Genomic DNA, 16,944 nt, shown 5'->3' with positions numbered 1-16,944 from the left:
TCCAAGTCTGTGTTCTTGCCACTCTACTAGGCTGCCTTTCCACACTGAACTTGCTAATGGTATCATTTCCGAGGGCACTCACTTGCTGGAGTCCCAATTAAAAAATAACAAAAACGTTCACTGTTGATAAAGTTACTTCTCAGAAATGAGTTTCTGGTGCGGCAAAAGCAATACTTATTCTACATCATGGGAAGTTAATAATCACACACACAAGACTATATTACAAAGCTACAGTAATCAAGACAGTATGATACTGGCACAAAAACAGAAATATAGATCAATGGAACAGTATAGAAAGCCGAGAGATAAACCCATGCATATATGGTCACCTTATTTTTGATAAAGGAGGCAAGATTATACAAGGGAGAAAATACAGTCTCTTCAATAAGTGGTGCTGGGAAAACTGGACAGCTACATGTAAAAGAATGAAATTAGAACACTCCCTAATACCATACACAAAAATAAACTCAAAATGGATTCGAGACCTAAATGTAAGGCCAGACAAAACTCTTAGAGGAAAACATAGGCAGAACACTCTATGACATAAATCACAGCAAGATCCTTTTTGACCCACCTCCTAGAGAAATGGAAATAAAAACAAAAATAAACAAATGGGACTAATGAAACTTAAAAGCCTTTGCACAGCAAAGGAAACCATAAACAAGACAAAAAGACAACCCTCAGAATGGGAGAAAATATTTGCAAATGAAGCAACTGACAAAGGATTAATCTCCAAAATTTACAAGCGGCTCATGCAGCTCAATAACAAAAAAACAAACAACCCAATGGAAAAATGGGCAGAAGACCTAAACAGACATTTCTCCAAAGAAGATATACAGATTGCCAACAAACACATGAAAGGATTCTCAACATCACTAATCATTAGAGAAATGAAAGTCAAAACTACAATGAGGTATCACCTCACGCTGGTCAGAACGGCCATCATCAAAAATCTACAAACAATAAATGCTGGAGAGGGTGTGGAGAAAAGGGAACCCCCTTGCACTGTTGGTGGGAATGTAAACTGATACAACCACTGTGGAGAACAGTATGGAGGTTCCTTAAAAAACTAAAAATAGAACTACCATATGACCCAGCACTCCCACTACTGGGCATATACCCTGAGAAAACCATAATTCAAAAAGAGTCATGTACCACAATGTTTGTTGTAGCTCTATGTACAATAGCCAAGACATGGAAGCAACCTAGGTGTTCATCGACAGACGAATGGATAAAGAAGATGTGGCACATATATACAATGGAATATCACTCAGCCATAAAAAGAAACAAAACTGAGTTATTTGTAGTGAAGTGGATGGACCTAGAGTCTGTCATACGGAGTGAAGTAAGTCAGAAGGAGAAAAGCAAATACCGTATGCTAACACATACATAGGGAATCTAAAAAAATCGTTCTGATGAACCTAGGGGCAGGACAGGAATAAAGATGCAGACGTAGAGAATGGACTTGAGGACAAGGGGAGGGGGAAGGGTAAGCTGGGATGAAGTGAGAGAGTGGCACGGACATATATACACTACCAAATGTAAAATAGATAGCTAATGGGAAGCAGCCGCATAGCACAGGGAGATCAGCCTGGTGCTCTGTGACCACCTAGAGGGGTGGGATAGGGAGGGTGGGAGGGAGACAAAAGAGGGAGGAGATATGGGGATATATGTATATGTATAGCTGATTCACTTTGTTATAAAGCAGAAACTAACACACCATTGTAAAGCAATTATACTCCAATAAGGATGTTAAAAAAAAATTACACACACACACACACACACGGACAGAGAGAGACAGAAATAGATAGAAAAAGAGAGAGATGTACCCCCACTATACACTACTTATATATAGTTCTGAGTTTTGTAAATTAAGTGTGATGTTACATCTTACGGAAAAAATCCGAATGAACTTTTTGGCCAACCCAATAGATTCCCCAGAGACTTTCAGTATTGTTTAAAAGAATACTGAAATGGGTCCTTTTATAAAATGAAAAATTTTTATGTGGCTACTACATTATTTACTGTGAATTATTTCAGATATGAAAATAGCTTAGTTCTAAAGTTTTATCCCCGTGCATTCTGTATCCAAAAAGAAAAAAAAGTGTGATCAGTGTGTGCCTCCAGAAAAGAATAAACAGCCAAAATGTTAAATACATGATCTGAAATCAAATGCCGATTTAAACTTTAAGCTATCCCAAACATGAAAGATGAGTGCTGGCTTAGACCTGGGACCATGGCTGAGGTACATCCAGTGACCTTGGGGGGATTTTTTTTTTCTAAATTCTTCATCCAGATGAACAACCTCCCAAATGACAATTCTGAGTTCTGATGTGGTTGAACGTATCTGAGAGCAGCTACCCTTGAGGCTCATAAAAGAGGCAGTTAGCCTATGACCAACTCTGACTAATATGTATGGAGAGAACCCCAGAAAAGAAACATACTTCAAGTTGTTTGCCCAGTAATGGATATTTGACTTACCCCCCCAACCCTTCCCTAATGCCAGCATAAGTGGTGTTTGAAGAGCAAAGCAAGTTGCGTTTTGATTCCAAACTTCGGTCTGATGCACTTGGACTAATGTTCCAAATTTAAGGAGCAGCTTCACCATAGAGACTTTCTCAAACATCTCTTGAGTTGGCCATTATGCCACTAAGGCAGCAGGTATTTCAATCTGCACAGAAAACACAAAGGCTGCTGTGACCAGCTAAGAAGAGAAAAGAGTTATACTTGTATACACTGGAAACCAACAGCTGGAACCAATAGCTGAAAAGAACAGTGGCTTCCTTTAGCCCTTTGCTCCATACCCAATCAGAAAAACATGCTCTTTAAACTTGACAAGGTTCTTATTGCACATCAAAAGCCTGAAATTTTTATATACCACTGACCCAGTAGTTCCCTTTCAATGAACGTATCCTAAGGAAATAATCAGAGGTACCTCAAGGTTTAGTTAGGAGGATGTTCACTGCAGCATTATTTCATTAGTGAAAAATTGAAAATGACCTAGAAATACAAGTGGTGTAGTAGTTTCCTACTGCTGTTATAATGGATTACAATAGACTCAGTGGGTGAAAACAACACAAACTTATTGTCTCACAATTCAGTAGGTGCAGTGGGCTTGGCGGGTTCTCTGCTTCGAGTCTCATTGAGCTAAAAATCAAGGTGTCAGCAGGGCTGCATTCTCTTATGGAGGTTGTAGGGGAGAATAGGTCCCTGTTTTCTTGCAATAGTAGGATGGAATCCCCATTTTCTTGCTGGCTCTCAGCTGAGAGCCATTCCCAACTTCTAGAGACCAGCCACATGGCCCCCATCCTCCATCTCCAAAGGCAGTAACAGTGGGACCAGTCCTTCTCATATCACATCACTATGACCTGTGCTTCTCCCTCCCTCTTGCTCTGAGATTACAGTCGGCCCACCCAATAATCCAAGATAATCCCTTTATCTGAAAGTTGGGAACCCTAATTCCATCTGTAAAATTCGTTTTGTCATGTAATTTAACATAGTCACAGATTCCAGAGATAAGTTCATGTTGATCTTTGGGGGCCTACCAAAATAGGTATTAGTTGAGTAATGCATGGAACGTGCACGGACTTAAACAGAGTATCAATAAAAGTAATGGTGTTGAAAAATATCTAATGGCATGGAAAAATGCTAAGTGAAATATTGAAAAACATTTTAAAAAAAACAGGCTGCTCAACAGTATGGATGGTTTCATTCATTTTTATAGAGTAAAAGTAATCTATAGTTTGATATGTCTATGTATCTGTTCCTAGCTCTACAACGATTCAATATTTATATATCTATCTAGGTGGAAAGGTCTAGGCAAAAATGTTGAGTGGTTTTTGAGGCTGACGATTACTGGTGAATTTTTTAAGGTTAACATATATTTTTAAACTTACCTAAAATGCTTAAGTATATCCTCTACCCACCACCGCCCCCCATACACACACAGCTTAAAAATTAAACCTTTCTCTTACAAGCTGAATGCAGTATATAGCCCTTTGGCCAGCTGACTGACCCACCCAAAACGCGAGAAAATGTTTCTCCTAGATCCAGTGATATTCCCATTCTCATGGAACTCAACTCAGTTCCCATATGACAACCCCAATCCCACACAGCCGGCCCTAACTCTGAGACATCCAATATCTTTATCCCAGTGGCCCAGTAGCCATTAAACCAAGTTATAAAAGAAGAACCTCACTGACTTTCTACAGCTGCAATAATATATTATTGTTCAATGTCATCTCTGAGAAATTTTCTGACATGGTGTAGCCTGAGACTTCCATATGTCAATGTTGGGTTTGGTTTAAATTTCAGATAGCTAAAAATAAGTCCTTCTCCTCCTTTTGGTTTTTAAAGTGTAAGCAGATCTAGCTTTTGATGTACAAAGCTTATAAACGAAACAATTTGCTGTCCCCACCCAAAGACAGCTAATGCAATTCCAGAAAGAAGAGTCTATCTTTAACAGTTTACTCTACGTTCTAACTGTGGTTTCCGTAAGAACACACTGTATACAAACTTTGTTCCTAAGGTTATTTCTGTTGGTGCCAAACTGACTTCAATTCACAAAAATCATGTGGTGCATTCCCATGAAACTTGGATGTTTTTGTTCTAAAGAAAAACAGAGGGTTTTTTCCCCTTCAGCAACTATTCCTGTTTATGGAAGATCCACTTCCACCCTGGGGATCATACTTAGAATCAGTCAGCAAGTGTGGGCTTAATTCTTAGGCGACCTAGCAAAGACCTTTGACCTCAACTCAAACTCGACTGCAGACTATGTCCAATAAGTAGCAGACTGGTGGAGCATCTTATAACATTATGATAAAAAAGTATGTTCTTTCCTACCAAAATCCTAGGGTTCCAAGATCCTTGGGTCCAAATCTTGTCTCATCTTTACTACCTGCTGTACCATGGGCCAGTTATTTAACCTCAGTGTGCCCCAATTTGTAAAATGAATATAATAATATTACCTACTTCTTAGAACTGTTGTGAGGTTTAAGTGAATTAAACATATAAAGCATTTGGAACACTGTGTGATATGTGATAGTAATAGCACTTGTAAGAGAACCATGTAAAGGAGGCAGCAGTTCTATTTAGGATATTATCAGTCAAAGAAAGAGGGAAAGAGAGAGAGAGGGAGGGAGGGAGGAAGAAAGAGGATAAGAGAAGAGAAAAAGAAAAGGAAAGGAAAGAAAAGAAAAGGAAAGGAAAAAGAAAAGAAAAGAAAAGAAAGCATCCTTAAGAGAGTCATGACCATTTATAAAGCGTGCAAGAAGTTAAAGTTCTGCTAACTAGCCAGGCCCCCTTCTGCCTCAGGGCCTTTGAGTTGGCTTTTCCCCTCAACCAGGGGTTTCCTCAATGAAATAGTGGCACACTCCACTCCCTTACTTCCTCCAGGACTTTGCAGGAATAATAACTTCTCAGGGAAGCCCACCCTGATCACCCAATTTAAAATTATGCCTCCACCCCCAGCCTGGCACTGCTCATCCCTCTTGTCTGTTTTCTTTTCTTCTACTGCATGTTTAACATTCTATATAATTTATCTACTGTGTTTACTCTTAAGTTCCAGAGGGCAGAGATTTTTGTCTGCTTCTTGCTGCTGTATCTTCAGCACCTACCATAGGACCTGACTCATAGTTGATGCTCTATAAATATCTGTTCAATGCCTAGAAGGCTACCTACCTTCAAGAGAGGAAGCTTCTTCTAAAAAGGAGGTGTGGGGCTTCCCCGGTGGCACAGTGGTTAAGAATCTGACTGCCAATACAGGGGTCACGGGTTCGAGCCCTGGTCCGGGAAGATCCCACATGCCACGGAGCAACTAAGCCCATGCACCACAACTACCGAGCCTGCACTCTAAAGCCTGCGAGCCACAACTACTGAGCCCGTGTGCCACAACTACTGAAGCCTGCATGCGTAGTGCCCATGCTCCGCAACAAGAGAAGCCACCGCAATGAGAAGCCCGTGCACTGCAACGAAGAGTAGCCCCCGCTCGCCGCAACTAGAGAAAGCCGTAGCAGCAACGAAGACCCAACACAGCCAAAAATAAATAAATAAAATTTTAAAAATAAATAAATAAATAAAAAGGAGGGGTGGATATCACAACCTTCAACTCAGAGCTCTCAAGCAATCTGCTGAAAATCTCAGTAGGAGTCCTACACTGTCTCTCCCCTGATAAGGTCCCCAGTGGAAGTTCTAAAGGGACCGAGTGAGGCAGAACCGTGAGTTGGATGTTGGGAGACCACGCTCCAGTCCCACTGCTGCCCCTAACCATCAAGTCACTCCTGCTTCCCTCGAGGGGAAAATAAGCAATTGGATCAGCATTTAGTTAACGGCCGTATGCTCAGACTTACTTCAGTCGCCCTTATCAAAGCCTGACTGGAGTCAGCAAAGCAAGTTACATTTTCCATTTTACTTGTGGCTACAGCATCCTGGTGACGTACATAGAGAGACTGCTCCAAGCATCCCACGATGTTAATTATTGTTTTGTGTACGATCTCTCAAGAAAACCATAACAGAACTTTCTCAGTTTAGTCCAGTGACTGACAAATGTAGCAGTAAAATATCTTTTTGCATTTCTCTTCGTTTAAAAACTATTGGATAAAATTTTCTGTGAGGAAAGAAAAATGACCTATTTGCCTCTCCCTGACAGAAGTAAAATACTGGCTTATAAGCAATAGAGGCAGAAAGGGGCCTGATGACACTTAGCATATAAAAATTACCCTCATCTTTGAGCAGAGAGTGAAGGTCACGTTGCCTCCAGTTTTCAGCTGCTAAGGCAATATTAGCATTTCCACTTCCTGTCTGGGTTTTCTGGGCTGTTCTGGGAAATGGAAGGCCCACAGGAGATTTAGATTTTATCTTCTCTCCTCATCTGCCCCTTGAGATATAGATAAGATTTGGCTTGAATCTCTAGTGCAGAAGCCCTTCCGAAGATTTCTGTGAATTCACGGGCTGGGCATGCTCTTGGTTACTGATTCTGTTTCTTGGGGTTCAGTCTCAGCTGCTATAATAAAAAGGCTCAAAACAGCAGTGGCTTAAACGAAGAAGTATATCCTCTCTCAAGTAATGGTCCAGAGGTTGCCAGAATAAGGAAGGTAAAGCCACTCTGCCATTTTCAATGCATGTGCTTGAGTTCAAGGTGACTAGTCCAGTTCCTGCCCCCACATCGGCATCCCAGGCAGCAGGAAGAGGGAAATGACACGCTCATGCCTTACAAAGTCATGATGTAGAAGTGGTACATATAATGTCTGCTCGCATCTCATTACCTAGAACTTATTGCATTGCACAACTGGCTGCAAAAGAGGCTTGGAATTGCATTTGTTACAGCCAGCAGTCTATACCCCGGTCCCCATCTCCAACCACTCCAACATCCACTCACACCCTTCTTCCCACAAATAGCTTGGGACTTGCCCCATCCCTGAGGGATTCAGCCTAATGTCCCATCTGGTTGCTGTTTCTAGCTCCAAGTCTGGGCTCTATCCAATAGGAGCAATCTTCCATGGTCAAGATGTAGCTCCTCGGGTTCCGCTAAAGTTCTATCTGCCTCTTTCATACACACACACTCACCCTATGTACAGTGGTAGAGTAGAAACTAACAGACTGCAATTTAAAACTCCCATTAGGAAAAGGGAAAATGGAAAAACACAGCAGCCACTTGTCCACAGCAATGACCAAAGTTCCCCTCCCCTGACCGAATAAATGTCCTTGATTTGATCCTGCTTCTGCCCACTAAGAAGTTCTTCCTTCTCTGTTATTCTGAAACGAGTGTCGAAGAGCAGACCTTCCTTGGGAGCTGTACAGCTTTTGTAATTCACTTCCTGCTTGGGACGTATTTGGGGGATTAGGGCTGTTTTGAGGAATGGAAGAATTACATGCTTTTGGCTGTTTGGTTCCAGTTGATTCCGTGCATATGTAACTATGGCCAAAGAGCTCATCCAGAGTTGTGGGGTTTTTTTAACTGATCTTATACTCATCTTTGTGCTCCACCCCTGTCTCTCTCTCTCTGTGTCTCTAATTTTAGTTCCCTTGAAATCATCTGAAACAATATGTTTCAGTGGGATAGAAAACCCTTCATCAGATTTTGGCTTCTGAATCGCTTCCCACTATCTGGATGAGAAGTCTTCCTGGGATGTGATTGGGAAGTCTGGGGGCTATTATATTATCACCTGCCAAAGCTGCCCCTTTAGAATATGAGTCACTTTTTGTAATTAGCTTGAGGTCATCAATCTAGAAGTAGCGAAAGGTTGGTTGAACACATCAACATTCTGAGTTTTCCCAACCAGTTTCACTAAAATTTCTGGATCTATCACCAACCATTTTATCTTCCAAGGTTTCACTGTAGACAATTTTCCCGAATATTCTGCCATGGCATAACACGAGTCACCAGATTCCTAGTTTGCAATGTTTTTCTTTGCCTCCTGCTATCTGATCACTAGCCACTTATTTTTGGCTTTGTTATGGCAGCGCCCCTTCTGATAGCACATTCTGTATTGGGTAGGATATAGCATAAGCTGCTGTCACAACAAAACCCAAAGCGCAGTGGCTTAAACAAGACAGATTTATCACATTTCAACAATTTTAAAATAAAATTCTTTTCACTTTTAAGCAATTCTGAAGTGGGAATGTGTCTTATAATCAATAGCATCTTCACATTGTGTCGTAGCTTAATTGGCTATGTGTGTTTTTCTTCTTGAGTAATAGGACTTCTGCAACTGATGATGTCTCAGATTGGATTTCTCTCTCATAGAACAGTCCAGACATTGACAATCCAGGACGAGCAGAGCAGTGCTATCATCCTTAACGTGGGACTCCCCTATTTGGGTCTGAGGTGGGTGTTCCAACTCTTCCAACACTTACTAGCCAACAAAAATGAGGAAAGAGTCAGGGAAGTGCATGTTCATTCCTTTTAAAGGCACAACCTAGAAATAATACATATTATTTCTACCCCACCCATTAGCCATCCATTAATCACATGTTCATACATAACTTTTAACAAAGGCTTAGAAATTGTAGTCTCTACCTGGATAACAATGCTCCCAGCTAAAGTTCAGCAGGTTTTTTTAATGATAGGAAAGAGAAAGAATGGATATTAAGAATGAACTAACAGCCTTTACTGTACCTCTGCTTCCAAATTCCTATTTCCACAGCTAAGGCGTTATCTCCCAACTCATTATTTTATCAAACTCAACCAGTTCATTGATCCCCCAAATGTCTTCACTCAGTCAGTTTGCATCTGGGAGGTTGACTTTATGAAGCCATGGCTTTGGGGAGGCAAGATTTCCATCACGGCAGCAACAGCAACTTCAAATTGGATAGTAGACATTGCTCTTCTTATCTTCCTGCCACCCAACAACCACAGGGCTGGAGCCTTTTCCAATCTCATGGTCTTCTCTCTCCTCACCCTCTCTGCTCCCTCCTCCATCACCACTCCCTCATTCTTCAGCCTGTGTCCAGGGTAGAGCAGGTCCACTCTCTCTTCCCTTTCCTTCGGCCCTTTGAACCTATGCCCTCAAAGTCTCACTTTCATCACTGACAGCACCAAGAATTTTTCCTAAATAAAGATAGATACCCTCCCTAAAAGGAATTCTGATGGAGTCACCTGTAAAGACAATAACATTACCATAATGCTTCAAAAGACTATTGGGGACCCAGGGAAGGATATCAAAGTCAAGGTCAGATGCCTAAAATTCTACCAGATGGCACCCGACACAAATCTAACATAGAGAAATTGGGATTCAGCAAATCCATAGAGCTGAGCTTTGTCTTAACACTTTGTGAGTCATTTTGAGAACAAGTCCACGAAATGATACTTATTTTCTGCCTAGTTAGCCCTCTAACGATATAATCTTCTATATTTGTCTACCAATTTCCTCACTAAGGTCTTTAGCAATATCACCACCATCCACACACTGATGAAGGTATCTGCTCAGTTGTAAAATCCATACAGTTCTTCCTTAGATACCAGTAATGAGGTATTGATGAGCGGCAGTTTCAGAAGGCAATCATTTATCTTTCCCCTTGTCTTTCTATTGCCTATGCCAGCTATTTATATTCTCTTTCCTGGTACCTGGGTGTCTGCTATTCGTAGTCTCTCTTTCCCCATTTTATTTGAACTGAAAACATGTCTGTCGGTGCTGGCATTAATATGCCCAAGATTCATCCAGCATGGGGCCTGATATGATCAATGATTTCCATCCGGCTTTCCCAGCATCTGTAGCTCACTACCAGGCTTGGGAATTCCAAGTAGGACAGAACTCAGATCCTGCAAGCATCCTGGCACAGACATGGTGGGTTCTAGCATGCCTCCAACAATGATGTATAACTCTGGGCATCCGAGGGGTGGTGAGAGTCTGGTGGCCTCATGCCACTCATTTTCTGCCTCCAGGTTTGGGTCAGTTCCTGTAAGTTTGGGTCCACTCGTGTAATGGCTGAATCACTCTGGTAACAGCCCCTTTTAATAAGTAGACTTTTTACGTTTTTTCTTTCATGGAATTATATGTGAATGCCTCATATGGTCAAGAGAAAGCAGCTCTGCACGCCTATATTTAAATGCTGCAAATAATTCCCGCTCACTCTAACTCTATCCAGATGTGGATACTCCGTGCCCATGTAAATGAGATGGCTTGCTTTCTTTTTGGTCTTGTCAAGAATCTGCATTCTGACTCACACAGGAAAACAAAAAAATGGAAAGAATGTGCGGCAACTACACACAAGACATGCTATTTTAATAGTACAAGCTCTGTTGAAGGGAAAATCAGTGCTTTTGTGCTGCAAACAACAGCATTTGCATTTCAAGGGGCTAGACACTACAGCTCAGTAAGGACCATGCCAACAATGGCCTTTCGTCCTGGGTGTCAGCTCTTCCCATAGTTGGATTTCTGCTTTGGGTTCTAAGTATTCTTGACTAGGAGCCACATCTGTTCTGTGCCCCCAGCCTGGCTGCGGTGACTTTCTCAAAGGGAAGAATTATTTTGAGATAATGGGCCCTCTGTAGTGCCTACAGCATTTTCCATGCTATGCCTCTCTCTCGAGCAGTGAACTGCAGTCAGGCAAATGTGGGCACCCAAAACTCGGAACACAAAAAGCAATTCACATGGCCCACCATGTTTTGTGCTCCACAGAGTGTCTCATTTAAAACACAACCCACTAAAGACCCATTTCACTAAACTGGGCTCTTACAAAATGGAAAAAATAAAGAAGAGAAGGGAAAAGGGCAGCCCATCTCCTTTTGCCGTTCTCGAGTCATTTACTGATGGATCTTTGGAAAAGCTTGTTCTGTGACTGACAGAGTCAAACTAATCTTCAATCCACCTTCACCCCAAACTCATCCTCCCTTCTTTGAGACAGCAGAGGGTAGAAGACCCACAGATGGTGGAGGTGCCCAGAGGCACCGGAAGTAATGACCCCGCCTTTTCACGGGATGCCTTCAGAGCTGCTCTGCAAGGTTCCCTGCAGCTCTGCTAGAAACTCACCCTCTCGCCACCATCTCAGACACTGCTCCAGTCAGTCTATGACGTTTGACATGTGTGTTCATTTACCCTGAACTAAAGGTGAGGCTGAGAAATGGAATTCAGAAAAAATAGAATCAATCACCACTGAGACTCACGTGTCATTAACCATAAATTCCTTAGAACAATAAAAGCACGTTATGCTGGCCCAGCTCTTCCAGTTTACAGCGTGCTTTCTTGGGCAACCTCACGCATGATCCTCGCAGGCATTCTGTGAGGCAGGCAGGGCAAGCTTACTACTCGGGTTTTCCAGGTGAAAAAAAATGAAACACAGGGAAGAGTGTTAACTCCCCAAGATCTCAGAACTCACAAGAAGAAGAGAGGAACTCAGCGCAGGGCTTCTGGTTTCCAGCCTCCAATTATTGTCACCACATTTTAACCAGACTGCCCCAGAGTCATTATCTCTACCTTCCAATTGTCTAACTTGTTAGTCTCCCAAAGGTGGAAATTTTGGGCCTGGCACTTATCTGGGAACAGGGTGACCAGCTGCCCCAGTTTGCCTGGACTCTCAGTACTAAAACCAGGACTGTCCTGAGTGAACCAGGAGAGTTGGTCACCACAGCAGGCAGGACTTCCAGCCCAAGTAGGGCCCATGATAGCCATGCTCCCCTCCAATCAGCAGACTCCATTCTCAGGCCATGTGTGCTATTTCCAGAGGACACCTCTAGCAAATGCTTCCAGAAAGATGAAGAAATTCAAAGGGCCTGGTCCTTTGATGGGACACGGAGGAATCCTTCAGCAGCCCTGTCCTATGAAAGCGCCAGTTCCAGACTATTCACGGAACAGTGACTCTGCCCCTCAGAGTGTGTCTGGCACAAATAACTGAGCCCATCTTTCCCAGGCTGTCAGAGAACAGCTCTCCCACCTGGCTGGACCAAAGCCCTGTGACACCATGTGACCACTGGGGTGGGGCAGAGGGGGTGGCGGTTGAGTAGGAAGGAAAAAAATAAGAGACTTGCTTGTGATTTTTTCCCCCAATGACCCTGAGCTTTTGAGGATTGTTCGTTTTGGTGACTGAGTTACTCTACCAAAGAGAGGACTGATGCTAACAGTTTTATATAATTTCTGTGCACTAGATGCCCTTCTGCTCAAAACGGAACAGGGTCTGTATTCTCTACACGTTTGATACTAAAGCAAGCCTGATGTCTGGCCAAATGCAGCAATAGGTATCAAAATCCTTAAAAATGTTCATAGCCTTGGGCCTAGAGATTTCACCTCGAGGAATTTTAGCTTAAGGAAACAATCGGGGACATATAAATTAATATGAATACTATTAAGATCATCAGAGCAAGGAGATCATCTTGCCATGCTATGTTTACTGCTGGGGGTTCAGGAAGGTCTGGTATATTTGGAGCACTGGTAGAGCCGGCTGCAGGAGAACTGGAGCTGTGCTCCCTGCTGGGGATCAGAAAGAGCCGGGCTTGTCTGGGGACACTGGTCAAATGGTACAGAAGTTCAGGTTGAGGGTGGTGAGAGAGGCTGAAAAGCATCCTGGGAAGCAGCTCAGCCAGAGGGAAGAAACCAGGCAGGTCAAGGTTAGCCTAGGAATAAAGGCTTGTACCTGCAAGGGGTATAGAGATGCTGAGGCAGAATGAAGGTTATTATCTAACATCCATCCCCATCCAGTCCTTAGAGTCATATCTGAGGCCCAGGAAGAGGGAGGGGAGAAGGGAAAACAGAAAGTAATTTCACTAAACTCTGAGACACTCTGGGGCCCAAGGAACACTGCCTCAGGAACTTTTGCGGAGAAGGCAAGTCACGTAGATGAGAGAGTTGCTCTTCCTATTCAACCACAAGACCCTGCACAGCTTTGCTACCATGAGCACTGTGGCAGCCACTGGCCCTTCTACATGGCTTGAGGAGAACTGCAGCCTCTCCCGCTGCAATGGCCAATCCATATGGGATTGACATATATACACTAATATGTATAAAATAGATAACTAATAAGAACCTGCTGTATAAAAAAAATAATAAAATAAAATTCAAAAATAAATTTTTGTAATCCATATGGGTATATGTACTATATATATATATATATATATATATATACACACACATATATAATACACACAGAAACACATATATATGTCCCAGACCTTACCAGACAAATAAAAGTAATCATCACCAACACCATCATCAATTTATCTCCCTAACTCTCCTATTAGAGTCTGATTTCCTTGGGGAAAGGGCACTTTTTCTGCCTTGTTCACCTTGATACCTTAGAACCTAGAAGAATATCTGGCTTATAGTATGCATTCAACAATATTTATCAGATAAATGGATGGCTGTCACAACCCAGATCCTTACCAGGATAACACCTAGAAATTAGACCCTCTTAAAAATATTCCCCCATAATTTTAGGAAGTTTCCAAAATAGTGTCTCATGTATCCCACCATCAGCATCCTCCCAGCATTCAGCATGCTGGTCTACTTGTCAATGCCCTCTGACCATGAAACATCATTGTCACCATTGCTCACAGTCAAAACCCCATCATCTGTGCCCAGGATTCACTTCCAATCCTCAGAGTGCCAAACTACTGCCGGGTTTGAGCCAGAGCTTGAAAAAATGTCCTCCTCTCCAATTGTGGACCACACTTTGTCACTAGGGCCCAAAGCAGCTCTGGTTGGCCCAGAAATTGACGGTCTCTCTTGAATGGTTCTGTGATTTGGGACCCTCATCCCTCTAACCATAAACGTTCAAATCCAGTAAAAGGTGGGCAGGGATAAGACACTATATTATTCATACCAGCTTTTTTGCTCTCTCCATCAATCCAAACTCTCCTTCCTCACCATAATAAAACAAAATTCCCCTTGCATTATAATGTGCAAATAGACTCCAAGGGAAGGGAGAGGTGGGGTGAGGGTCACATTTTTAGCACTTACTGCACCTGGTCCTCAGTTCAGCCAGTCCAACAAGACTCAAGGTGAGATGGAGAGTTAGAGTTAGAGATGGTGGAGTTCCAGGGGACCATAAACAACAATCTTCTTTCCTGCTGACTTCTGAACCGGGTTGGAGACAACCTAGAAGAGGAAGGCAGATGAAGACTCAACTCTCATCCTTCTTGCTGCAAGTCTGAGCAAAAACTAATTCTCATTATGGTGGTTTACATCTGCTGGTAAACAAATTTCTTAATCCTGAACTCCTAACCAGCATAATTTAACCACCCAGCCTCCCCATGGACCTCCTGTAGACCTACCCCTATGCTTGCTGCATGATTGAGAGCAAGCGGGACCCCACGTCCCTGGCAGAAGCACACTCTTGCATATATACGGAGCTATGTGAAAGGTAAAGACCTTAAGTCAACTGTTATTATTCCCAGGTCATGAAATTATGGGTAATTTTTAGTTTCCTCCATGAATGCATTCACGTGTACGTGTGTGTGTATGATTTTTCACATTTTCTATATGTATGCAATTTATTTGAAATCAAATTGGGAAAGAAAAGTAATTATTCAAGGTTATATTTCCAACAAAATGAAGGAAAGAAAAAGAAAGAAAATCTCACTTCCAGACAGTAGCTGAGATGGCCGTGAGATTTTCTTTTTCTTTCCTTCATTTTATTTGAGATATAACCTTGAATAACGAACTCAGCTACAGTCTGGAAGAAATATGCACTTTGACACCTGATGACATTGCACCTGGGTTGGCGGCCCACTTATATCATGGAAATGAACTTTAAGCCTCGGGTGCAGAGAAGAAAGATTGCTCAGAAAATTGCAGGCTAAAGACAGAAATCCAACAAAAATATGTTCACTGGAGCTCTCTAAAGACTTGCAGAGGGCCCACTGACCTCCTCTAACCAGTTATTGAAGATTCCAAGAAAAAAAAGTTTGCCAGACTGTAAATCCCTAGAGAGATGCTTCCTGGGTATGAGGATGTGGGGTTGCTGGTGGGGCAGGGCAGGAGGAATCTGAAACAGTGCCTCAGAATCACAGCAGCTCAGAGCTGGGAGAATCCATGGGGAAGGGAGAGAATCTGGTGTTCAGCCACCGAATTCCACTGTTGAAGAAAGAGCGAATGGAATGCCCAGTGATTTGATGAGGATGCCACAATGCTTTAGTAGCATCAGGGCATCTTCCACTTTTCTTCCCCTCTGTTTCAGTGACAAATGATAAATGTCATGTGGCCAATGAGCAGAAGAATCAAAACTGTAAATCAAATTGTAAGAAAGTTGTCTGGCCTTAAGAACACCCCTCTTCATAAAAACAACCAGGTGGTCCATGCAGGTTGCAGGACCCACACAAGACAGCCAAGGAGTAAAGAGCTACAGCCTTTTCCCAAAGTATCATCAGTGGGGCTCTACCTCCAAAGGATAATAATAGGTCTGATATGGGAAAAGAGGGGTGGGGAGTGGCTTTGAGAAATATTGGGTTAAACAACATTTTAAATGAGTCCTGACTGCTAACAGCTTTGTGAATTTGTCTCAAATACCTTCGACCATAGAAACTTTACTCATCTTGTAGGAATAATGTTGTACAGATGTAATTCGGATAATGCTAGGATAGAGGGTCACTGCCTTAGGCAAAATCCATAATTTATTTGGAGCAACCATGCCTAGGGTGTCCATGGCTGTGGCCTTCAGTCCTGTACCCTGAGTTTTTCCTGAGATAGTTAGAAACCCTACTCAGGAATGCTCTTGAACAGTAATCTGCTATTTGAGAACCACATGTCTGTTTATTTTTATTTTGCTAATTTTCTTGCTCCATCATCTGTGATTCAAAAATTATTTTTTGCACTGTAAAAGATATAATGAAATATCTTCCTTAAAACTCCAGCATTATTTTGATCACAGTCTTCTGTTTTGATGAACTATGGCACTGTGCCAAAGAAAGCCAAAAAGAAAATCAGAGGATTTTCCTGCCTGACAGAGGATCCTCAGCAGGAGAAGAATCAAACCACCTCACTATGAACAATATCTGTTCAACCACTTGTAGACGACAGCACGGCAAGAAAGTATGAGCTATTGATTTTTTGGTTTTGGTTGTTTTTATATTTAAAAAAAAAGTTTTCTTTGTCAAATTGGAGTTTGGAAAGGCATCTGTCACTGGGATGAAGCATGGTACCTTTGGATATCACTTTGTTTGAAGAGAAGGAGGCGGCAAACTAAACACTATACATATGATCTTGTACGTGGATCTTGCTATGAATAGGCTATTTTCTTAGCAGTTCCCAAATATATAATAAAGAAGTAAACTAAAATTTGATCTAAATTATTATTAGAATCTGCAGAGCCAATAGCTAAATCTAGATGCCAAAAAGAGTCAAAGCCAAAGAAATAATACATATGTAGGTCGCAGACAAACTTGGTCAAGAGAGTGTCACTGAGCCACTGAATGACAAAATACTTTGTTTCAAACTTATCTCTACGTATGGGAATATTCACGATGAATGTGACTAAAAATATATGTAGAGCAGCCTTGCCAAAGTTCTTAAGTCATCC

General features: G+C 42.1%; 1 long non-coding RNA gene across 6 annotated transcripts in view; it reads right to left on the bottom strand.

Moving 5' to 3' along the window:
- The window catches only part of LOC116741941, a 453,695-nt gene that overhangs the window by 366,983 nt on the left and 69,768 nt on the right, over positions 1-16,944 (bottom strand). For 5 of the 6 annotated variants that reach the window (XR_004346311.1, XR_004346310.1, XR_004346314.1 and 2 more), the window contains exon 3: positions 14,388-14,525. This is a non-coding gene — a long non-coding RNA (uncharacterized LOC116741941). The remainder of the gene's footprint in view (positions 1-14,387; positions 14,526-16,944) is intronic. The other variant, XR_004346313.1, reaches the window with a different exon arrangement.

Source organism: Phocoena sinus, chromosome 16 (assembly GCF_008692025.1).
Source record: "Phocoena sinus isolate mPhoSin1 chromosome 16, mPhoSin1.pri, whole genome shotgun sequence".
NCBI lineage: Eukaryota > Metazoa > Chordata > Mammalia > Artiodactyla > Phocoenidae > Phocoena > Phocoena sinus.
Note: the sequence above shows the minus strand (reverse complement) of the source record. Positions and strands in the feature narration are given on the sequence as shown.